Source organism: Hyperolius riggenbachi, chromosome 2 (assembly GCF_040937935.1).
Source record: "Hyperolius riggenbachi isolate aHypRig1 chromosome 2, aHypRig1.pri, whole genome shotgun sequence".
NCBI lineage: Eukaryota > Metazoa > Chordata > Amphibia > Anura > Hyperoliidae > Hyperolius > Hyperolius riggenbachi.
The window spans coordinates 402,307,996-402,333,099 of NC_090647.1; the positions used below are offsets into that span (position 1 = coordinate 402,307,996).

Here is a 25,104-nt window from a genome sequence, read left to right on the forward strand (position 1 = left end):
TACTCTACAGTCAGAACCATGAATGAGCGCATTTGTGCGAAGCATGCATGAGTTCACAAACTGTGCATGCTCAGTAAAAGAAACTACTCATTCACATATGAACAAAAGAAGAAGTGCGCAAGAGGTTCCTTTCACAGAGCATATGCAGTTCTTGCACTTTTACATGCTCAGTACAAATGTGCTCATTCATGGCTGCAACTGTGGGAGTGGCTAAAGAGAGGAGGGTGCTTACAGATTAAACAATAATAGCAAGCTATAGAAGGGACGCTTTTGAAATCAGTGTGAAGAAAATAGTTAACCTAAAAAAAAAAAAAAAAAAAAGTCCACTTTAGTTCCATTTAAAACCTATTGTAAAGCACAGGTACTCTATGAGCAACCGCCAAAGACATTATACATCATGAACTTATACTCTCCCAGGGACACACGCAGGCCCAGTGAATATGTGCTCCTTTACAGCTGCGGGTGCTTCGGGGAACTTGTCAAGAAAATAAAAGGCAGTAGACCCTGGAGTAGTGTGACATGTTTGTGATTATTCAGAATGGTGTCTTGAATGATTTGGAGCAGCACTTGAATGTTACACATGCTGACTGTGGCAGGTGGGTTAGCACACCCTTGTCACTGCCTCTGCCCGCTGCACTGCACATGGCGTTCCATTCCTCCAACACATTTGATATCAGAGAAATAGAACATTACATGCAGCACAGCTGGAAAGGCAGCAACAAGGGTGTGTTAACTCCCCTGCCACAGTCTGCATGTGTAACATTCAAGTTCTGCTCAAAATCATTCAAGACACCATTCTGGATTATTTTGAACATGTCAACACTACTCGGAAGCCTAAACATTATTTAACTGACAATCTACATGCTACATATACAGCTTATAGGGAGCTCTTTTTTTCACCCATTTTGAGAGAAACCGTGTTGATGCTTTGTGTCTCCTACAGCTCCTTTATTTTACCAAGTACAGTATACTGTAGCCTGCAACAGGTCTCCCTCCTAGGTCCCCCAAAATCCTCTCTTCTCCAGGGAATGCTCAATTACAATGAAAAATTGTCTCTTGATAAACAGTGAGTATCACAGACTCAGCCAGCGCAGCACACAGTCAGTGAATCACAGACTCCCTGAGAGACACTCCTGTGCTGTCCTGGCTGCTTTCCTGCCCCTGCTCCATTGACACACTGACCTGACAAGCCAGTCAGGCCATATATCAAGCATCCGCAGTGCACTTCACTGGAGACGTGGAATGTCCGTCCAGCTTGCACAGCTTCTGCTACACGTTGGGTGAAGGGAACAAAGATGGGAGGAGAGAAGGGGGTGAGGCGGTCTGCGGGCCCGCTCTGGCTGCTGTAGTGATTCCTACACCACTGTTTTGGCTTATTAACCACTTTAAGATCCCTGGTACGCATATCTACACTCCTGTAAACTTCATGTGCGGATCAGGGGGTATATATGCGTACTGTTACCTTACCGCTACGTTCACGATTCCCACGTCGTTTACACTTAATACACCTAATACACTTAATTATACTAGTATACTGTTTTACATAGAAAATGTATTATTCGTTTTAATTTTATTAATTTTAACCCCTTCCAACCCTGCCCCATAGTTACAGAAATAAAACACTTTTTAACTACTTGCCAACTGCTCCACGCAGATTGACGTGGGGGCAGCCCCAGGACGGCTCCACGCCGATTGGCATGAATGGCTGTCAATGGGGCTAGCAGGAGATCGCGCACGCCTTCAGTCTCTCATCGGCAATTGCCGCTCGGAGACTGTTAGACTGTTAGATGCCGACTAATTAGGCTGTACAGTGCTGTGCTAAGGCAGCGCTCTACAGGTGTGGTGCAGGAAGTGATCGGTTGTCATAGGCTGAAGCCTATGACCGCTGATCATGGGTATTGGCTGGCGGGGGGAGGGAGGGAGGGAGGGGGTGCTGTGAAAAAAAAAAGTTTAAAAAATAGTTACATTTCTGTGAAAAAAAAAAGTTTAAAAAATAGTTACATTTATTAATAAAATAAATATTTACACAAAAAAATAAACATTGGGGGAGTGATCAGACCCCACCAACACAGAGCTCTGTTGGTGGGGAGAAAGGGGGGGGGGGGATCACATGTGTGCTGAGTAGCCCTGCAGCTAGGCCTTAAAGCTGCAGTGGCCTTTACAGAAAAATGGCCTGGTCTTTAGGGTGGTTTACCACTGCGGTCCTCAAGTGGTTAAAAAAAATTAAGAAAATTAAATCATTTAAAATATTTTTTACATAAATAGTTACCTTAGGGACTTTTCTAATATGTATGTCATGAAAGTATATTACTGTTAATTTTGCAAAAAAAAAGTCTTGTACTAAGTGAAATAGTTTTAAAAATCCCTAAACTTCAAAGTGTTACTTTATTTCCAGATAAAATATTATCATCATACATTGTACTAGGGACACAATTTAAACGTTAACCTGGACAAATGAGCAAATAAAACATGTGGGTTTTATGTATCGAAGTACGTTTTATTTTAAAACTATAATGGCGGAAAACTGAGAAATTATTTTTTTTTTCTTACTATTCCCTTTACAATGCATATAAAATAAAATAATTCATAGCAAAAACTACCACCCAAAGAAAGCCTAATTTGTGGCAAAAAAAAACAAAACTATATATGGTTCATTTAAGCGTGATAAGTAACAATAAAGTTATCACTGAATGAATGGGAGGAGCACTGAAATGTGAAAATTGTTTTGATTTTTAACCATTTCTGCCGCCCGGACGTGATCCTCACGTTCAGGCGGCTGCGGTGCCACGCTTCAGTGCGCTCCCGCGCGCGATCGCAGGCGCGCCCCCGTGCTATCCCCCGGTAACCGTGGGATCAGTGAATGGGAACATGGTTCCCGATCACCGATCCGTGTCCCCAGCAGAAAGACCGAAGCGCTCTTTTAGAGGCTTCAGTCTTTCTGCAAAAAAAAGTTTCCCCGTCGTCCTTGTGTTTCCAGTAATCGAGAAGCACAAGGAGAAAAAAATAAACTCAAGGTGGCCATCTTGTGGCCAAATAGTAAAACTACATCTACATATTTTTTACATTACAATTTACACATATAATAATATTAAAAACTAACTGTTTATTTCCCACACTAAAATATTACCCAAATAAGATTTTTAATTTTTACAGTAAAAAAAAACAAAAACAAATAGTTATCTAAGGGTCTGAACTTTTTAAATATGTATTTGAAGGGGGTATACTACGAACATTTTTTAAATGATAAGCTTGTAAATAGTGATGGACGCAAAACGGAAAAAATGCACCTTTATTTCCAAATAAAATATTGGCGCCATACATTGTGATAGGGACAAAATTTAAATGGTGTCATAACCGAGACAAATGGACAAATAAAATACTCAGGTTTTAATTATGGTAGTGTGGATTAATTTAAAGCTATAATGGCCAAAAACTGAGAAATAATGAATTTTTTCCATTTTTTTCTTATTAACCCTGTTAAAATGCATTTATAAAAAAATAATTCTTAGCAAAATGTACCACCCAAAGAAAGCCTAATTAGTGGAGGAAAAAAAAAAGATATAGATCAATAAATTGTGTTAAGTAGTGATAAAGTTATTAGCGAATGAATGGAAGGTGAAAATTGCTCTGATGCATTAGGTGAAAAATCCCCGCGGGCTGAAATAGTTAAGGAAAAAACCTGTTATCCTGAAGTGGTTAAGTATGGCAACTTTGTCAGTTATGTTCATAATGTTAAACTCTGTGTTTGCACTTATACGGTATAATTGTGCTCTCTACAATTTGGAGACTGTTTGTTCTTTGGACTTGGATGTTCAGATTACTCTTACCTGTTTTGCATTATGATTAATAAATCAATAAAAATAGTTATTTGGTATGTTAGTGCCCCTTAAATTGTACCGGAGATGAGGCCCTTTACTAAAATATACATACCTCGGGCTTCCTCCAGCCCGGAGGGGGCTGACTGATCGTTCCCACGGCGTCCTCTTCCCCCTCTCCGTTCGCCCACAACTGGCCCCGGAAAATCCATCAGTTGGGGCCAGTTGGCTCATTCGCAGTCCAGCCAGGCACGTTTTCCTGTCTCGTTCCCTTGTTAGTATTAATGTAGCGCTGACATCTTCTGCAGTGCTTTTACTGAGATATAGTCATGTCATTAAAGGTGTCCATACATCAGTCGACTTGGCTGCCGATCGAGCATCCTATTAGATAATTATTGAATCAGATGCAAATCTGTGTCTCCACAAGCATGCCAGATCGATGATTCGACCAATTTTTGCCCAAAACTGGTCAAATATATCGATTGGACATGCTGCAAGATGTCAGGCCGACATGGTCGATCAAGTGCATGGCGGTAATGGCGTGCAATTTGAGGACAAGTGACAAACACGACAGAAACAGTGTCTGGGGTTCAGTTGTGTTCACCATCCGTGCATTTAATTCTTTACTTGTCCGCTGTCTCCCTCCATGGTCCCCATGCATTGTCCGCATTGCCGTTGGGTTTCATAAAGCACACAGCGCGTGTGGGGTGTCACACACATGCTCAACGTTGGAAGCCCGCCTGCAATGCAGAAGATACATGGGGATCCTGGCAGGAGACAGCCGACTGGAAAAGTATTAAATACAATGGCGAGGTGTACATTCACATTGGGTCAGTGACCGAGGCAGAAAGGCTGCGGATGCAGTCACAAGGCCGATTCCCAAGAGATTTCATGCTGAAAGCTCTAGGGAATCGGTCTGCTGGTGTATGGGCAGGCAACAAATCTCTCTCAGATCAGAGACAGATCTGTCTCTTGGTCGATCTGCCCATACATCATCTGATGTTTGGGCATCTTAACTATCCCTCAGAGGTTCACAATTTGTTCATCATGGTCTAGGGCTAATTTAAGGGAAAGCAAATAACTAATCTGTATTGGGTTATAGAGACAGGTCCTGTTTGACTAACATGCTCAGCTTTAATGAGGTAGTCAATGCTAATATGGATATTGGGAATGCTGTAGATGTGATATACTTGGACTCAGTGGCGTATCTAGGCAAGGCAGCGCCCATGGCAAATACTAAAATTGCGCACACACACACACACACACACACACACACACACACACACACACACACACACACACACACACCTACAATCAACAGCATCCGGTCTCACCTTTTTGGACAGGGTAACCCCATCATGCATTCAGAACACACACGCACACACAAATACCAGAATGTAACAGTCACTATGAAATAAATGAGGCTATCCTTCTGATCCTCTGCCTCTAATACTTTAAGGCAGGGAACATACTTGACTGTTTTCATACGCGTTTTCTGCACAGAAGAACTGAAAACTCATGTTAATCAAGGGGTTAGTTCACACTTAATGTGTTTTTCTTGCACAGAAAAAAAAAACTGACATTCTGCATGATAATTCTGCTCATTTTGTCAGTTTTCTGTATCAATTACATTACTTTTAACTGTTGTGAAAAAAGCACACATTTTTCTGCATAGAAACACACTTGGTGTGCAGAAAATGTGCGCAGAAAAAGCTGAGTTGAAAACTGAAAAACAAGTGTGATCCCTGCCTTAGCCATAGACCCTAAACAAGCAAGCAGATAAAATATCTGACACATCTGACAAGATTAGCTGCATGCATGTTTCAGGTGTGTGATTTAGACCCTAGTGACCAGAAGGATCAGCAGGATTTCCATGCAACTGGTATTGTTTAAAAGGAAATAAATATGGCAGCCACCACTCTCATATGAATGAAAGCAATGAAACATTTTCAGTGACGATAATAACATAATAAAAGGCTGACAACCTATTAAATATTAGTAGATAGATACTGAGCTAGAAATATAATGCATTTTAACAACTGAGATACACTGTACAAGAGAGACGTTGTTAAATCTGGCCACAGAGATGCCAGCAGGATAATGGTTAAAGTGCAGAGAGTGTCATAAATAAAAGTAAGTAAACAGCACACTGAGACAAGGCTGAGGAATGTGTGAATGACAGAGAGGAGAATTAATAGATCTTGTAACCTCCAGACCCCTAGCATCTGCCGCTATCTCAGGGGACTGAGACATTATCAGGGAGAGTGGGAAAAGTTTGGAGCTCACCTCTCAATAGCCTCTAATGTAGATATAAGACAAAGGCTGAGACGGGCAGGCTGCTGGATGATTGTTACTCCCTTAGACTCAGGAATGCTGTCAGCAGCACTGCGCCCCCCTGATGATTGAAGAGGGAGGTCGCCTGGGGCACATGTCATGCCTGCATCCCTCCAGATACGCGTCTGCTTGGACTTTGCAAAGGCCTTTGACACTGTTCCCCACAAAAGTCTGGTGCAAAAGTTGAGGATGCAAGGACTGGGGAAGAGTCTGTGTGCATGGATAGGGAACTGGCTAATGGACAGAAAACAAAGAGTTGTGGTCATTGGATCGTACTCAAAATGGGAGACTGTTAGCAGTGGGGTACCACAGGGGTCTGTTCTGGGTCCAGTGCTCTTCAATTCATTTATTAATGACCTAGTAGATGCAGTAGTGAGCAATGTTGCTATTTTTGCAGATGATACAAAATTGTGCAGAATCATCAACTCTCAGGAAGATAGTGACATATTGCAACAGGATCTGGATAGGATGGCTATATGGGCACATACATGGCAGATGAAATTCAATGTTGAAAAATGTAAAGTCGTGCATTTTGGACGTACTAATGGTCTAGCACCATACAAAATAAATGGGATACAGTTGGGGACATCAAACTTGGAGAAGGACTTAGGAGTACTCATCGACAACAAGTTAAATAATCGTACTCAATGCCAAGCAGCTGCAGCTAAAGCTAACAAAATTTTGGGATGCATTAAAAGGGAAATAAAAACTCGAGATGCTAGCATAATATTGCCCCTGTTTAACTCTCTAGTAAGGCCACATCTGGAATATGGAATTCAGTTCTGGGCACCACATTACAAAAAAGATATTGCAGTTTTAGAGCAGGTGCAGAGACGAGCAACAAAATTGATAAGTGGGAAGGAAGGTCTCACTTACCAAGAAAGGTTAGATAAACTGGGTTTATTTAGTCTAGAGAAAAGACGCCTTAGAGGGGATCTAATTAACATGTTTAAATACATCAGAGGGCAATATAATAGCTTGGCGGATGAGCTTTTTGTCCCTAGGCCTTCTCAAAGGACTAGAGGACATGATCTGAGCATGGAGGAAAAACGTTTTAGCCATTTATTTAGGAAAAGGTTCTTTACAGTAAGAGTGATTAAGATGTGGAATGCATTGCCACAGGAAGTCGTTATGGCAAACTCTATACCTGCATTTAAAGGGGGCTTAGATGCTTTCCTTGCGTTGAAAGACATCCATGGCTACAATTACTAGGTAATGCCTAATGATGTTGATCCAGGGATTTTATCTGATTGCCATCTGGAGTCGGGAAGGAATTTTTCCCTTTAGGGGCTAATTGGACCATGCCTTGTAAGGGTTTTTTCGCCTTCCTCTTGATCAACAGGGATATGTGAGGGAGCAGGCTGGTGTTGTACTTTATACTGGTTGAACTCGATGGGCGTATGCCTTTTTTCAACCAAAATAACTATGTAACTATGAATGTTTTTGGGATGTGGGAGAAAAATGGAGTGCCCAAAGGCAACCCATGTAGACACAGGGAGGACATACAAACTCGATGCAGCTAGTGCCCTGGGATTTGAACTGGCATCCAGCGATGCAAGGCGAAAGTGTCATCCACTGCACCACCGTACCTAGTTTTTCCTGTTTCTACTTTGAACTTTGAGGTGGAATTTTTGCATTTTCATAAGCATAACATTTGTATGTTTCTGTTAACTTAAAAGATTGTGTACTTTTGAATGAATGAAAGTCTGATAGGAGAATTAACCATTTCCATTAGTCCCACATGATGGGGCTGGAAATTACTCCTCTTACCTTAAAGGGACAGGAAATGTCCTAAGGCTTTAAAAGCACATCACACCATGCAGACCTCAGTGCTTTTCCCTGTCAGTATAGGATGTAGTAAGGTCCAGCTTCATCAGACAGGAACTGAGGTTGAGCAGGCAGGCTGCTTACCATCTGTCTGAGGGAAGGTGTTGCGGTGGATCCCAGTGCGGGGTGTCCTAGCGGTGGCAGTCTGTCAGGTCTCTGCATACGGAGGCCATAGGTTGGCTCTGCAGGGTCCCATGTGGCGCAGCTCACTCAAAACAAATAGGTAAGCACCGTCACAAAATAAAGTAACTAAATACTATGGGAAAATATATAGCCATATAAATATCCAGAATGTGCAGAACGGTGTGAAAACAAACTGCACTGGTAGGGAAAAGAACACCTCCTAAAACATACCGCACCAAACTGGAATAGGCAAAAAATTATCCATCTTTATTGAAAAATCACATTTAAAAACAATTAAGAACCAACAATCCAGGAAGTAGGGCAGATAAGACAATAACGCACCAAATAGCAAATATGACATGGTGATCCTTTAAGGGAATACAAAAAGTGCAGCCAATATATAAAGTACATCATAAAATGCAAAATTGTGCAAACCAGCAAATTTGAAATTGTATAACAACTGTGTAAACAGACTGAGAGAAAGTGAATAAAAATGTGGAATAACTGTGCACGAGGAAAAGTGAGAGGAAGGACTATTGCCAAGAGAATGAATACACATGAATGACCTGCAAGTGTAATGTGAATGTCCAGAGAAAGGGTAATTAGAACAGTGAAGAAATGGAAGTGAAAAAAGAGATGAATAAGATCCCTCAAGAGAACTACCCCATGGTAGGCCCTTACCTCAGCTATCATGGTTCGCTGCAACAACGGCTTCCTCAGAGCTAGTTAAATGTTCCACTATGGGCCGGTTATATAGAAGAAATGAAGGTAGCAATCAGGAAAGAGTACGCGAGAGAAAAAAGAGATACAACCGGGAGCCCCCAATAGTGTATTATTGATAGCACAATTGGTATTAATACAAATAAGGTTATACTCACAAGTATAGGTTGCCGATTATGGGCAACCACTTTCTTCGCCTATGGGGAAATTAGACCTATAATATATATAATATAGAGGCGCTACACTCGTACGCACAGCTATACTGTTACTCCTGCTTTTTATTTTTGCCTGAGGAAGCAGGCTTTGGACCCGCGAAACGCGTTGCATATGGTGTTTGTTTGGAGTACTTTTTAAATGTGTTTATACCATACAAAATTGGTTGTGTAAATTATTGGGTCGGCAAATCCACCCTTGCCAACCACATTTTTTAATTGGTTTTAAATTGTGGTAAATTTTTTATTCTGTTGGCGCCTCTGTACTCCTTTAATAGGAAAGAGTTCGCGTCTGTAATGTGGCCACGCTGATAACTACGGTGGCCTAAAAAGGTAAGCAAAGTAATACAAAAGGCACAAGATTGCTGCCTAAGGTCTACCACCATCTAGTGTCAATTTAGGTAATGACCACACCAAAAATAAATCCCAGCAGGTAGATAGGGCCAGAATGGGCAGAAAAATTCAACTGAAGATAGAATGAAAAATAGGAGCCCTCAGTATGAGAAATGGAGAAAGGGAACAGAGTATCAAAGAAGAACTCCAGAATATATATATATATATATATATATATATATATATATATATATATATATATATATATTATACATATACAGGATCTTCTCAAAAATTAGCATACTGTGATAAAGTTCATTATTTTCTGTAATGTACTGATAAACATTAGACTTTCATATATTTTAGATTCGAATACACACAACTGAAGTAGTTCAAGCATTTTATTGTTTTGATATTGGATATTGATGATTTTGGCATACAGCTCATGAAAACCCAAAATTCCTATCTCAAAAAATTAGCATATTTCATCCGACCAATCGAAGAAACGTGTTTTTAAAACAAAAAAAAGTCAACCTTCAAATAATTATGTTCAGTTATGCACTCAATACTTGGTCAGGAATCCTTTTGCAGAAATGACTGCTTCAATGTGGCTTGGCATGGAGGCAATCAGCCTGTGGCATTGCTCAGGTGTTATGGAGGCCCAGGATGCTTTGATAGTGGCCTTAAGCTCATCCAGAGTGTTGGGTCTTGCGTCTCTCAACTTTCTCTTCACAATATCCCACAGATTCTCTATGGGGTTCAGGTCAGGAGAGTTGGCAGGCCAATTGAGCACAGTAATACCATGGTCAGTAAACCATTTACCAGTGGTTTTGGCACTGTGAGCAGGTGCCAGGTTGTGCTGAAAAATGAAATCTTCATCTCCATAAAGCTTTTCAGCAGATGGAAGCATGAACCCACTTTTGAACCAGAAACAGCGGCAGAAGCGCCTGACCTGGGCTACAGAGAAGCAGCACTGGACTGTTGCTCATTTGTCCAAAGTACTTTTTTCGGATGAAAGCAACTTTTACATGTCATTCGGAAATCAAGGTGCCAGAGTCTGGAGGAAGACTGGGGAGAGGGAAATGCCAAAATGCCTGAAGTCCAGTGTCAAGTACCCACAGTCAGTGATGGTCTGGGGTGCCATGTCAGCTGCTGGTGTTGGTCCACTGTGTTTTATCAAGGGCAGGGTCAATGCAGCTACCTATCATAAGATTTTAGAGCACTTCATGCTTCCATCTGCTGAACAGCTTTATGGAGATGATTTCATTTTTCAGCATGACCTGGCACCTGCTCACAGTGCCAAAACCACTGGTAAATGGTTTACTGACCATGGTATTACTGTGCTCAGTTGGCCTGCCAACTCTCCTGACCTGAACCCCATATAGAATCTGTGGGATATTGTGAAGAGAAAGTTGAGAGACACAAGACCCAACACTCTGGATGAGCTTAAGGCCGCTATCGAAGCATCCTGGGCCTCCATAACACCTGAGCAGTGCCACAGGCTGATTGCCTCCATGCCATGCCGCATTGAAGCAGTAATTTCTGCAAAAGGATTCCCGACCAAGTATTGAGTGCATAACTGAACATAATTATTTGAAGGTTGACTTTTTTTGTTTTAAAAACACTTTTTTCTTTTATTGGTCGGATGAAATATGCTAATTTTTTGAGATAGGACTTTTGGGTTTTCATGAGCTGTATGCCAAAATCATCAATATTAAACCAATAAAAGGCTTGAACTACTTCAGTTGTGTGTATTTGAATCTAAAATATATGAAAGTCTAATGTTTATCAGTACATTACAGAAAATAATGAACTTTATCACAGTATGCTAATTTTTTGAGAAGATCCTGTATATATAAAAAAAATTCGATATATGTAAACATCATGGTATTATACGGTATACAATTACAACAAGGATAATTAATAATCATTCATGAAAAACAGAATTATATATATACAGATCTGATCACTTCTATGTAAATCGATTAGAAAAACAATCGGAAATCAGATCGGACCAGTTGGTAATTATCTATTCGACCCTTCTATCTGACGGGAAATTGCATGGTGTGTACCAGGCTTAATTGTCCTCAGAGGAGCTCACAAACTAGGGACCTTCTTCTTCATGTGCCACAGAAATGAAGTTCAAAGCAGCTGCAGTGATGTTGCAAATTCCCAGTTGATGCAATTCATGTCTTGAGATGTAATCCATTAATGTGAGTACATCTCCCAGCATGCATTCTTGTACAGCCAGTCAGGGGTGCATCATTTTTACTGAAGCTGCTTTGTTTGAACTGTGGCTCTACGGTACATAAAAGAGCAAGATGGAAGCTAGAGATCATCCACTCTCTACATACGTAAAGGCTGCCCCACCCAAAAAACACACCATATACCCCTTAGACTCCATTCACACTTGAGTACTGTTTGCCGGCGATTTGTGCTTTGCTGATCGCTGGCGATCAGCAAAGCGATTCTGCATGAGTAACACTATGGGATTACTCTCATTGGAGTGATTGCGGTGCTGCAAATTTCCATTCACAAGGGCTCATTCCCGTGGATGGTGTTCATTTTCCCGAGGACCAACTGAACCCTGGCCAGTGTCCCTCCCAAGTGTATGTGTTCATCATCCAGGAATGTGGTAAGTTTTGCGTGCTTACTTGTCACACTGGCATTAATCCTCACCTCCTCGGGTATCTTTATGGACTGTCACCGCAAGTGTCTATACCATGTGAAACTGGTGCAAGTGCATATGCCACTATATTCACCAATGTCACGTGGTACAGGTGCTCGCGATGACCATGCACAAAGATGCCAGACACCAGAGGAAGGGCGAGGATTTGGGCCAGCATGACAGGTGAACATGCAACGCTCACCACGGGCACAGGGGGAGGAGAGAAGGCAGGTGGTGGCTCTAGGACGATTTCCAATAGATTTCCTGCAGAAAACTATTGGAAATCTGCCTGCAGTGTGTGGGCAGACAATAGATCCCTCTCTTTTCTGATTTGATCAGAGAGGGATCTATCTGATGGCCGATCTGGTGGCAGATCAACAGGTGTGTGTGGCCACCTTAACTGCTCCATATGCATGTCATTCAGGGCTACAGTCCACAATACTAATAAGAGTGGCTGGCATTATAACAAGTACATAATGCAATGCAAAGTGTGTACACACCCTCAGGCTGGTTTCACATTGCATATTGGCGGAAGCGGTGCGGGGACCACACTGCCAAAAATAGGCCTTCACGGATTACTGCGTTGATATGCGGTTATCCTCATCTGGCAGCAGGCCGTACAGGAAGTGAGGCTCTCTAGTGCTCACTTCCTGTGGCTGAATTGATGACATGCGCAGAAGCGTATTGCTAAAAGAAAACTTACCATATTCCAGCGCTGCGTAATATGTTGGCACTTTATAAATACAATAAATAAATATGCTTCCACACATGTGTGACGCGTAAAGCTTGCGGCTGTCTTTTTAACCGAGTATTCTCGTCCAGATAGGTGCAGCTAAAGGTAAAATGGACGATCATTCTCGTCCAGTTTGCAAGTGGCAGTACCCACGGGGCCGGAGCCCCGCGCATCTCAGTGGTTTTCCGTGTTGGCGGTTGGGGAAGAGAAGCAAACCTTTTCCAAGCCAACCTCAGTGCCTGTGATGAATGGACATGACCCAGATCAAGAACTGTTTCTAGCGCCATCTAGTGGTGAAAAATTAAATTACACACTACACTTTTTAATTAAAAATATTAATATATTTTAAACATTTCCAATGTCCCCTCCCCACGCCCCAGTTACCAAGTAAATAGATTAAAAAAAAATCCATAAATAGTTGCATTAGGGACTAAGCTTTTTTAATATGTATGTCCTGAGGGTGCATTACTGTTATTTTATGTTAGTGCACAAGGGCTTACAATTGATGGGACACAAAAAAAAACCAAACATATATTAACGTCATACATTGTGCTAGGGACATAATTTAAATGTTGTGATAGCCAGCACTAATAGGGAAATAAAATGGGTGGGTTTTATATATAGTAGCATTGCTTATTTTAAAACTTTAGGGGATGGAATTGGAGAAATTTTCATTTTTGTGTGCATTTGCCTATAAAATGCATAGAAAACAGAGCAATTACTGAAAACAAATATCTCTCACAAAAAGCTTAATTTTTCACTACCTCATAAAAGCTGAGCATGTTAGTCAAACAGGATCTGTCTTTAGTAAACGTTGAGGATGCAAGGACTGGGGAAGAGTCTGTGTGCATGGATAGGGAACTGGCTAATGGACAGAAAACAAAGAGTTGTGGTCAATGGTTCGTACTCAAAATGGGAGACTGTTAGCAGTGGGGTCCCTCAGGGGTCTGTACTGGGTCCAGTGTTCTTCAATTTATTTATTGATGACCTAGTAGACACAGTAGTGAGCAATGTTGCTATTTTTGCAGATGATACAAAATTGTGCAGAATCATCAACTCTCAGGAAGATAGTGTCATATTGCAACAGGATCTGGATAGGATGGCTATATGGGCACATACATGGCAGATGAAGTTCAATGTTGACAAATGTAAAGTCATGCATTTTGGTCGTACCAATGGTCTAGCACCATACAAAATAAATGGGATACAGTTGGGGACATCAAACTTGGAGAAGGACTTAGGAGTACTCATCAACAACAAGTTAAATAATCGTACTCAATGCCAAGCCGCTGCAGCTAAAGCGAACAAAATTTTGGGATGCATTAAAAGGGAAATAAAAACTCGAGATGCTAGCATAATATTGCCCCTGTTTAACTCTCTAGTAAGGCCACATCTGGAATATGGAATTCAGTTCTGGGCACCACATTACAAAAAAGATATTGCAGTTTTAGAGCAGGTGCAGAGACGAGCTACAAATTGATACGTGGGATGGAAGGTCTCGCTTACCAAGAAAGGTTAGATAAACTGGGTTTATTTAGTCTAGAGAAAAGACGCCTTAGAGGAGATCTAATTAACATGTATAAATACATCAGAGGGCAATATAATAGCTTGGCGGATGAGCTTTTTGTCCCTAGGCCTTCTCAAGGGACTAGAGGACATGATCTGCGCATGGAGGAAAAACGTTTTAGCCATTTATTTAGGAAAGGGTTCTTTACAGTAAGAGTGATTAAGATGTGGAATGCATTGCCACAGGAAGTCGTTATGGCAAACTCTATACCTGCATTTAAAGGGGGCTTAGATGCTTTCCTTGCGTTGAAAGACATCCATGGCTACAATTACTAGGTTATGCCTAATGATGTTGATCCAGGGATTTTATCTGATTGCCATCTGGAGTCAGGAAGGAATTTTTCTGGGGGTTTTTTCGCTTTCCTCTGGATCAACAGGGGTATGTGGGGGACGGGCTGGAGTCGTACTTTGTACTGGTTGAACTCGATGGACATATGTCTTTTTTCAACCAAAATAACTATGTAACTATGAGGCAAACAAAAAGTGGCAGGTTTAGAAAACAAATAAATCAAAAAGATTTATATTTAATCCTCCCCAATCTACTTCCGAAGCTACTGTAAATCCTCACAGCAATCCCAGCAATGACAATTGCCAAGTCAGTGGTTGGTTGACAAAGTTCATTCCCTCTTACGAAAAGGTAACTTCAAACAGCTTCATTCTGAACATTTTGGCTCACGGTCTGAAGCTGGAATTTGTCAAGCGTCCTCCAACAAAATTTGTCATGACAAAAAGACATCAAAACTGTCAATTGCAGGGAGCCATGGAGTTGGCTGTGGAACATTTGTTATGGAAAGGAGTAATGGAATGGGTCGCATAGGCTTCCACTACTAAGATGGCCGCCGCCTTGAGCCGCGGCTGCGCAGTACGCTTTGCCCTTAGTGCGACTGCGCAGCCTTCAGCCTGCCTCCCGCAGCGTACGGATTCCGTAATGCTGCCCAAGCGTATGTCCGTACGCTGCGGGAGGCGGGCTGAAGGCTGCGCAGTCGCACTAAGGGCAAAGCGTACTGCGCAGCCGCGGCTCAAGGCGGCGGCCATCTTAGTAGTGGAAGCCTATGCGACCCGTTCAGTGGGGTCGGGCCGAGCCAGGGGGGAAAGAAAAAGGCAGCAATGACGGCGGTACGGTGCGGAGGACGCCCTGGACGTCCTCCGTGGATTCAGATATATAAAAGGTATTGTGTAATTTTCATCTTTTTGGCCTCGGAAGTCCTTTAAGTAATTGGTTGACCCAAACAATTTAATTAGCTTATACTAGTTCAGACAGGATACTGCTTTTGTAGAATGTGCCTTTAAATCTGCTGGAGGCACATTCTACAAGAGCAGTATCCTCCTCTTGGGCAGAAAAGGCTTCCACTTCAGTCTCTCAAATTTGCAAAGCAGCCACATGGCCTTCTTTGTATACATTTATAAATGGATCTGAAGTCAAATCAAGACATGGCTTTCAGAAGAAAGGTTCTGTCCTCCACTGTCCTGCCCTGAGGAGGTAGTAATCTGGAAGTCTCTCCAGCCCCATCGTGTAAGACTAATGGAAGTCCATAATTACTCTTACCGGTAATGTGATTTCCATGTAGTCCCACATGATGGGCCTACAAATACCCACCGATATGGTGAGTAGTAGAGATTAAATATGTACACATGCATATTGACAAGGTAATCGGAAAGTACACTGAGGTCTGCATGCTGTGATGTGCTTTTAAAGCCTTGCTGCATTTCCTACACCTTTCAGGCAGGAAGAGTAATCTCCAGCCCCATCATGTGGGACTACATGGAAATCACATTACCGGTAAGACTTGGACTTCAGCCGCACAGACGTGAGCCCCATGTCCGCTGCTGGTGCTGCTGCAGCCACAGGGACATGAGGCTCATGTCTGTGCAATCTGCAGGGCTGTGCGCATGCTCACGATGGTTCTGGCATCGGGGGATTGATGGCATGGGACAGAAGTCCCCTGAGCCAATCCAAGTTTGTTACGCCGAGAATGATCACTGTTTTTGTTCAAAAACTGTGACCATTCTCAAAAGGTGCTGCCAACTAAAAATGTTTTAACCACTTCAAACGAAATGACGTAGCTGCTACATCATATAATAGTGTCTATCAAGCCGACAGGACGTAGCAGCTATGTCAAAGGCTAAAACCGCCTCCACAAACAATAGCTTGTGTGCACGCATGCATGCACCCGCATGCCTGCTGCACTACCGATTGGAACAAGGGACCATGTCATCCCTCTACCCGATCTCCACCCCCGAAGCCGCAATGATCACTGTTACACTTAACAGCTATCATTAAAAAGCGCCACCAAACAGGAAGTATTTACTTCTTGTAAATGCATGTGTGCATGCACGTGACCGCAGATCCTCCACCACGGATTGGGCAAAGGGATCATGTGATCCCTTGACTCTAGTTGCTCAGTAATTGGTCCAAGGGATCATGTGATCCCTTGGCCAATCATTGTCCTCCCAGCCCCCAATGAACACTGTCTCTGAAAGAGACAGCGTTCATTAAAAAAAAATTGTATAAAATAAATGTTTTTTTAATGTAAAAAAATAAATAAAAGTGTTCATGTCCCCCCATGGCAATGATTGGTGCAAGGGATCATTAGGTCCCTGAACCAATCAGTGTGCCTGAAGATACATACCCACGATGCGATGTCTGCGGCGACTGCAACTTTTTCACATTGAATGATTGTTTGTGCGATATCGCATAATATCGTTAAACGGAAATTAGTTAAACAATGTTTACCGGCATTTGCGACCGTCATGACGGATCACTGAGTGCTCATATCCCCGTTGCCCAATGTGATAATTTTCTTGCAATTAAATGATTGTTCACACCTTTGTTGCCATGGTAGTTAAAGAGACACTGAAGCGAAAAAAAAATTATGATATTATGATTTGTATGTGTAGTACAGCTAAGAAATAAAACATTAAGATCAGATACATCAGTCTAATTGTTTCCAGTACAGGAAGAGTTAAGAAACTCCAGTTTTTATCTCTATGCAAAAAAGCTATTAACTCTCCGACCAAGTTTAGTCGTGGAGAGGGCTGTTATCTGACTTTTATTATCTCAAGTGTTATTGTACTGTTTACTTTTCCTCTGCCAGAGGAGACTTCATTACTTCACAGACTGCTCTGAAAGACTCATTTTGAATGCTGAGTGTTGTGTAATCTGCACATATTATAGAATAATGCAATGTTAGAAAAACACTATATACCTGAAAATAAAAGTATGAGAATATTTTATTTGCTGCTAATCTTCTAGTAATTATTCATAGTACACAACCAATTCACTATATCATATTTTTTTTTTCGCTTCAGTGTCTCTTTAAGATGCATCTGTTAACGATTGCTGTTCGCCGCTGATACCCGATCCTTCTTCACGTCAGTAGTTAGTTTATATTTGTATTATGACTGTTACAGCCATAACAGTCATCATTCTTAAAGAGAATCTGTATTGTTAAAATCGCACAAAAGTAAACACACCAGTGCGTTAGGGGACATCTCTTATTACCCTCTGTCACAATTTCACCGCTCCCCGCCGCATTAAAAGTAGTCAAAAACTGTTTTAAAAAGTTTGTTTATAAACAAACAAAATGGCCACCAAAACAGGAAGTAGGTTGATGTACAGCATGTCCACACATAGAAAATACATCCATACACAAGCAGGCTGTATACAGCCTTACTTCTGAATCTCAAGAGATCACTTGTGTGTGTTTACCTTCTGTCCCCAGCTTCTCTCATGCACTGAACATTACAGGCTTCCTGCAGACAGCTCTGCCTATGTCGTTAATTCCTCAGTATGTGACAGACCAGCTCCTTTCACAGCCTCCAGAGGAGGATTTTTATCCAGCTCTCTTCTACCACTGATAAGATAGCAGAGAAGCTGCTGGCTTATGTAAATAAAACACACACTGGAGTGTGCATAGAGGAACAGTTCAACACTGAAGAACTTGGCAGCCTTCCAGACACAGGCCGACAAGTCTGACAGGGGAAAGATACATTGATTTATTACAGAGATGGTTATAGTAGAAAGAGCTGCAGCAAGCCCGATCACATTAGAATAGGTTTAGGAACTTGTAGGATGGTAGAAAAAACGTTGTAATTTTTGTTACAGAGTCACTTTAAAGAGGAACTGTCGCAAAAATCTTAAAATGTAATATACTTGTAAACATACACAAATAAGAAGTACGCTTCTTCCAGAGTAAAATGAGTCATACATTGTTTCTATGTTTCTGTCACTTACAGTAGGTAGTAGAAATCTGACAGAACCGACAGGTTTTGGGTTAGTCCATCTCTTCATGGGGATTCTCAACATTGCCTTTATTCTTTATAAAGACACTCCCTGAAAAAGATTTACACAAAGATGCTGGCCAGCCTCCCTGCTCAATGTACACTTTTTTTTTTTGGCATTGGACGGCATCAGCATGGCTTTACATAGTTACATAGTTATTTTGATTGAAAAAAGAAATACGTCCATCGAGTTCAACCAGTATAAAGTACAACTCCAGCCTGCTCCCTCACATATACCTGTTGATCCAGAGGAAGGCGAAAAAACCCTTACAAGGCATGGTCCAATTAGCCCCAAAAGGGAAAAATTCCTTCCTGACTCCAGATGGCAATCAGGTAAAATCCCTGGATCAACATCTTTAGGCATTACCTAGTAATTGTAGCCATGGATGTCTTTCAACGCAAGGAAAGCATTTAAGCCCCCTTTAAATGCAGGTATAGAGTTTGCCATAACGACTTCCTGTGGCAATGCATTCCACATCTTAAAGGGAAGCAGAGACTCCAGATAAAAGATTTTAAACATACCTGGGGCTTCCTCCAGCCCCATACGCACGGATCGCTCCCACGCCGCCGTCCTCCGCTTCCTGTATCAGCCACTTACGGGTCCCGTAGTTTCGGCCAGTCGGCGTCAGCTCTAGTCCTTTGAGAAGGCCTAGGGACAGAAAGCTCATCCGCCAAGCTATTATATTGCCCTCTAAAGTATTTATACATGTTAATTAGATCTCCTCTAAGGCATCTTTTCTCTAGACTAAATCAACCCAGTTTATCTAACCTTTTTTGGTAAGTGAGACCTTCCATCCCACATATCAATTTTGTTGCTCGTCTCTGCACCTGCTCTAAAACTGCAATATCTTTTTTGTAATGTGGTGCCCAGAACTGAATTCCATATTCCAGATGTGGCCTTACTAGAGAGTTAAACGGTCAATATTATGCTAGCATCTCAAGTTTTTATTTCCCTTTTAATGCATCCCAAAATTTTGTTAGCTTTAGCTGCAGCTACGATTATTTGAGTACGATTATTTTACTTGTTATTTGAGTATGATTATTTAACTTGTTGTCGATGAGTACTCCTAAGTCCTTCTCCAAGTTTGATGTCCCCAACTGTATCCCATTTATTGTGTATGGTGCTAGACCATTGGTACGACCAAAATGCATGACTTTCTCATTTTTCAACATTGAATTTCATCTGCCATTTATGTGCCCATATAGCCATCCTATCCAGATCCTGTTGCAATATGACACTATCTTTCCGAGAGTTGATGATTCTGCACAATTTTGTCTCATCTGCAAAAATAGCAACATTGCTCACTACTGCATCTACTAGGTCATTAATAAATAAATTGAAGAGCACTGGACCCAGTACAGACCCCTGTGGGACCCCACTGCTAACAGTCTCTAATTTTGAGTATGATCCATTGACCACAACTCTTTGTTTTCTGTCCATTAGCCAGTTCCCTATCCATGCACACAGACTCTTCCCCAGTCCTTGCATCCTCAACGTTTACTAAAGACAGATCCTGTTTGACTAACATGCTCAGCTTTTATGAGGTAGTGAACGCTAATGTGGATATTGGGAATGCTGAAGATGTGATATACTTGGACTTTGCAAAGGCCTTCAACACTGTTCCCCACAAAAGTCTGGTGCAAAAGTTGAGGATGCAAGGACTGAGGAAGAGTCTGTGTGCATGGATAGGGAATTGGCAAATGGATAGAAAACAAAGAGTTGTGGTCAATGGATCATACTCTAAATGGGTAACTGTTAGCAGTGGGGTCCCATAGGGGTCTGTACTGGATCCAGTGCTCTTCAATTTATTTATTAATGAACTAGTAGATGCAGTAGAAAGCAATGTTGCTATTTTTGCAGATGATACAACATTGTGCAGAATCATCAACTCTCAGGAAGATAGGGACATGTTGCAACAGCATCTGGAAAGTCATGCATTTTGGTCGTACCAATGGTTTAGCACCATACACAATAAATGGAATACAGTTGGGGACATCAAACTTGGAGAAGGACTTAGGATTACTCATCGACAACAAGTTAAATAATCGTATTCAATGCCAAGCCGCTGCAGCTAAAGCTAATACAATTTTAGGATGCATTAAAAGGGAAATAAAAACTCGAGATGCTAGCATAATATTGCCCCAGTCAATGTCTGAAAAGTTGAAGTCACCCATAACTATGACCTCATTTTTACTTCTGCAGCTTCATGAATATGTGGTGGCCTGTAGCATACCCCAATAAGCAATTGGCAACCTTTATTTCCACCATGAATATTTACCCAAACAGACTCCACATCTTCGCAATCTTCATCCATCTCATTGTTTAGGACAGCTGTAAAAGAGTCCTCAACAAAGAGACAAACCCCTCCACCTTTTTTCCCTGTCCTATCCTTCCTAAACACATTGTATCCCTCTAAATTCGCCATGGCTTTCATCCATCCATGTCTCGGTTATTCCCACAATGTCAATGCCGTTGTCAATCAGAATGAACTCTAGTTCGTCCATTTTATTTGCAAGACTCCTAGCATTGGTTACCATGAACTTTATATTTTTACCACCACATTTTCCAATTTGAGTTACTTGAAATGGGCTACTTGAAGTTTTACCAACCTCCTTACTCTTTACACTGTCGTCGTCGTCCCCCCCCCCCCCCCCCCCATAATGTTAGGCTCCCACTGTCTTTTTACCTTATCTTGTTTACATATTGAGACTTTACCCTCCTGCCTCCCCCCAGATCCTAGTTTAAAATCTCCTCCAACCGTTTAGCCATCTTCTCCCCCAATGCAACTGCACCCTCCCCATTAAGGTGCAGCCCATCTCTGCTGTAGAACCTGTAGCCGACTGCAAAGTCTGCCCAGTTCTCCAGGAACCCAAACCCCTCCTTCTCACACCACTTTCTCAGCCACTTATTTAACTCCCTAAGCTCCCTCTGTTTCTCAGATGTAGCACGTGGCACTGGCAGTATTTCAGAAAACTCCACTTTGGAGGTACTTGCTTTAAGTTTATCTCCAAGTACCTGAAAATCATTCATTGGTGCCAATGTGTACCATGACAGCCGGGTCTTCCCCAGCCCCACGCAATATTCTGTCAATTATTTCTGCTACATGCCGAACCCGAGGACCCGGGAGACAACAGACTGTACGGCATTCACGATTCCTTCGACAGATTACCCTATCTGTGTGCCTAATAATTGAATCCCCTACCACCAGTATCTATCTAGCCTCAGATGCACTCCTATTCCCTTTCTCGTTGCAGCGTCTCATCGACAATAAGTTAAATAATCGTATACAATGCCAAGCCGCTGCAGCTAAAGCTAATAACATTTTGGGATGCATTAAAGAGTAACTGTCATGCTGCAAAAGCTAATTTAAACCTCTATTCTCCGGTGTTAAACAGTTTAGAAGGAAGCCAAAAAGCCAATACTGAAGTTAAAAATCTCTCTTACTTTTGATGTGTGCTGAACAGCAAGGATGTTAGACACAAGGTCTTAAAAGGACGACAGGCCGCATACCATACTGCAAAGCATTCTGGGGCTGCTTGGGTCCTCCCCTCGGCTGCTAGTGAGAAGTCACAGGCTCATGTTACAACAGCCAGCACTGAAAAATCTCAGGGCAGAGTATACTGCATGAGTCCGCTATTGTTCCTAGCCACATGGCTAATTAATATTCACTGCACAGTAGTGTTGTATTTTTTCTGAGTGGAATCATCAGGAAGCAGGCAGGACATGACAACACATTTGGCTTCATAGGAGACAGACAAACATGGAACCTGCCATGAGCTGTCAGGAGCATCATTCTCTGCAAATACTATATAAAAATTCTGTGAAATCCAAACGTGGACAGTGAAATGAATATGTAATGTAAGTACAGCCAATCTTTAGCTACTGATATGTGTTTTTTTTTCTCTGAGACCTTATACCTAACAGCTCCTCTTTAAAAGGGAAATAAAAACTCAAGATGCTAGCATAATATTGCCCCTGTTTAACTCTCTAGTAAGACCACATGTGGAATATGGAATTCAGTTCTGGGCACCACATTACAGGACAGATATTGCAGTTTTAGAGCAGGTGCAGAGACAAGCAACAAAACTGATACGAGGGATGGAAGGTCTCGCTTACCAAGAAAGGTTAGTCTAGAAAAAAAAATGCCTTAGAGGGGATCTAATTAACGTATAAATATATCAGAGGGAAATATAAAAGCTTGGCGGATGTGCTTTTTGTCCCTAGGCCTTCTCAAAGGACTAGAGGACATGATCTGCGCATGGAGGAAAAACGTTTTAGCCATTTATTTAGGAAAGGGTTCTTTACTGTAAGAGTGATTAAGATGTGGAATGCATTGCCACAGGAAGTAGTTATGGTAAATTCTATACCTGCATTTAAAGGGGGTTTAGATGCTTTTCTTGTGTTGAAAGACATCCATGGATACAATTACTAGGTAATGCCCAGTGATGTTGATCCAGGGATTTTATCTGATTGCCATCTGGAGTCGGGAAGGAATTTTTTCCCTTTTGGGGCTAATTGGGCCATGCCTTGTAAACGTGAAACGTGTGATTTTGCACAATGCACATAATGCTTTTAAATGGCGATGCACGTGTTCGTTTTTCCGGGCCGCAATTTGCACGATTAAAAAAAAAAAGATTCCTTGCCGCATGAAATCATAATGCGCGTACAATTCCCATAGACTGCTGGCAGGTGCAGGCAGTCTATGGTGGATGACGCAGGCGCAACAAAGCAAAAAATTGACCGTGGGAAAACGCCACTGTTTTCCGCAGGAACAAGTGTGGCCTCTCTCTCTGTTTCTCTCACAGCAGTTCTCTGTTACCTCAATTCTGTGTTTTGAGGTGGCAGGAGCTGCTGTGAGGGGTCACCTAAATGTGGACACAGTACGTGCTCATAAATTTGTTGCCGCCATAGGCACCCCTGTAAAACGCCGCTAATATCGCTATAATAGTAAAATGGGGCGCAAAAATCGCGATCAACTGGACCACCCACTATAGTAACTGCTGCTATAAATATATAGGGTATAAACATAAAAATAGCCGGTGCCACAGTACCCGCTATTTATAGCTGCAGTTTCCATAGTGGACAGTCTTGGTGCCAGTTTTTTTAACGAGCGACTCCGGCACCCAAATTTACTGTTATAGCTGCTATTAGCGGCATTTAACTTGGTTGCCTATGGGACACCCATTAATGTTAGGTATAGATTGGGGAGGATTAGTGTTAGGAGTCTGTGAGGTGGCTGGGGTTAGGCATAGATAGGGGAAAGCTAGTGTTAAAAGGAACCTAAATTGAGAAGGATATGGATTTTTTCTTTTAAAATAATACCAGTTGCCTGACTCTTCTGCTGATTCTGTGTCTCTAATACTTTTAGCCACAGCCCCTCAACAAGCATGCAGATCAGGTGCTCTGATTGAAGTCAGACTAGATTAGCTGCATGCTTGTTTCAGGCGTGTGATTAAGCCACTACTGCAGGCACAGCGATCAGTAGGACTGCCAAGCAACTGGTATTTAAAAGGAAACATTCATATCCCTCTCAGTTAAGGTTCCCTTTAAGCATAAACAGGGTTTATCTATAATTACACCGTGAGGAAAAATTGCCGCAAAAAAATGACAGTAATGAGCATAAAAAAACGGTAATAGAATATCCACTGTAGTAGAATATCAGTAATTTAACCGATATTTTGCGATCACCCACTGTACCCTCTCACCTGAACCCTCTGCTAACTATGCCTTACCCTAACCACCCTTTAATTACTCCTAACCTTTTTTCCACCCACCACCTACTCCTAACTTTAACCAGTCCCTATCTAAAAGAAATGCAAAAAAGCCATAGGCGCACTTGGAAAATAATGCCTCAAGTCTGAAGTGGTTAATATGTGTGTCAAGAGAGTATATTATTATTAAATTATTTGCTTAAAATTTGTGATGGATGTCAAACTGAAAAAATGCACCTTTATTTCCAAATAAAATTTTGTCACTATATATTGTATCAGGGAAATATTTTAAACGTTTTAATTACCAGTACAAATGGGTATATAAAATTTGTGGGTTTTAATTACGGTAGCATGTATAAGACCTGAACGATTTTAGGAAAAGATTGAATTGCACGATTTCTGTCAGAAATTGCAATTTCGATTCACGATTTTCAATGCACAATGATGGATCAGCACACTGATGGTGAGTATGAGTTCCCCCAGTATAGGTAGCCACGTATAGGTGCCCCCAGTATAGTTTAGCCCAGTGTTTCTCAACATTTTATTGGTATGTACCCCTTATAAAACCCTGTACTCACCAAGTACCCCCTGGCATAGTAAACATTATCACAAGTACCCCTTAACAAATATATATATTTAATTGTAGTACATAATTGGTTCTAAACCATTTCCAAGCATTTACTGTTACTTTTAATTAGATAAAATACTAATTTGGTGTTTATATAGGAGTTATCATTTTCTAAAACTCTAAATGTGTCATTCTTGGTTAACCACTTAAGG

The 25,104-nt window shown here is 41.6% G+C and overlaps 2 protein-coding genes across 4 annotated transcripts in view; one reads left to right on the forward strand and one right to left on the reverse strand.

The window, feature by feature from the left end:
- TMEM183A (transmembrane protein 183A) overlaps window positions 1-25,104 on the forward strand; it is a 187,792-nt gene that overhangs the window by 144,152 nt on the left and 18,536 nt on the right. The window lies entirely within an intron of this gene.
- Window positions 1-25,104, reverse strand: part of LOC137546854 (ras and Rab interactor 3-like) — a 272,031-nt gene that overhangs the window by 12,521 nt on the left and 234,406 nt on the right. The window lies entirely within an intron of this gene.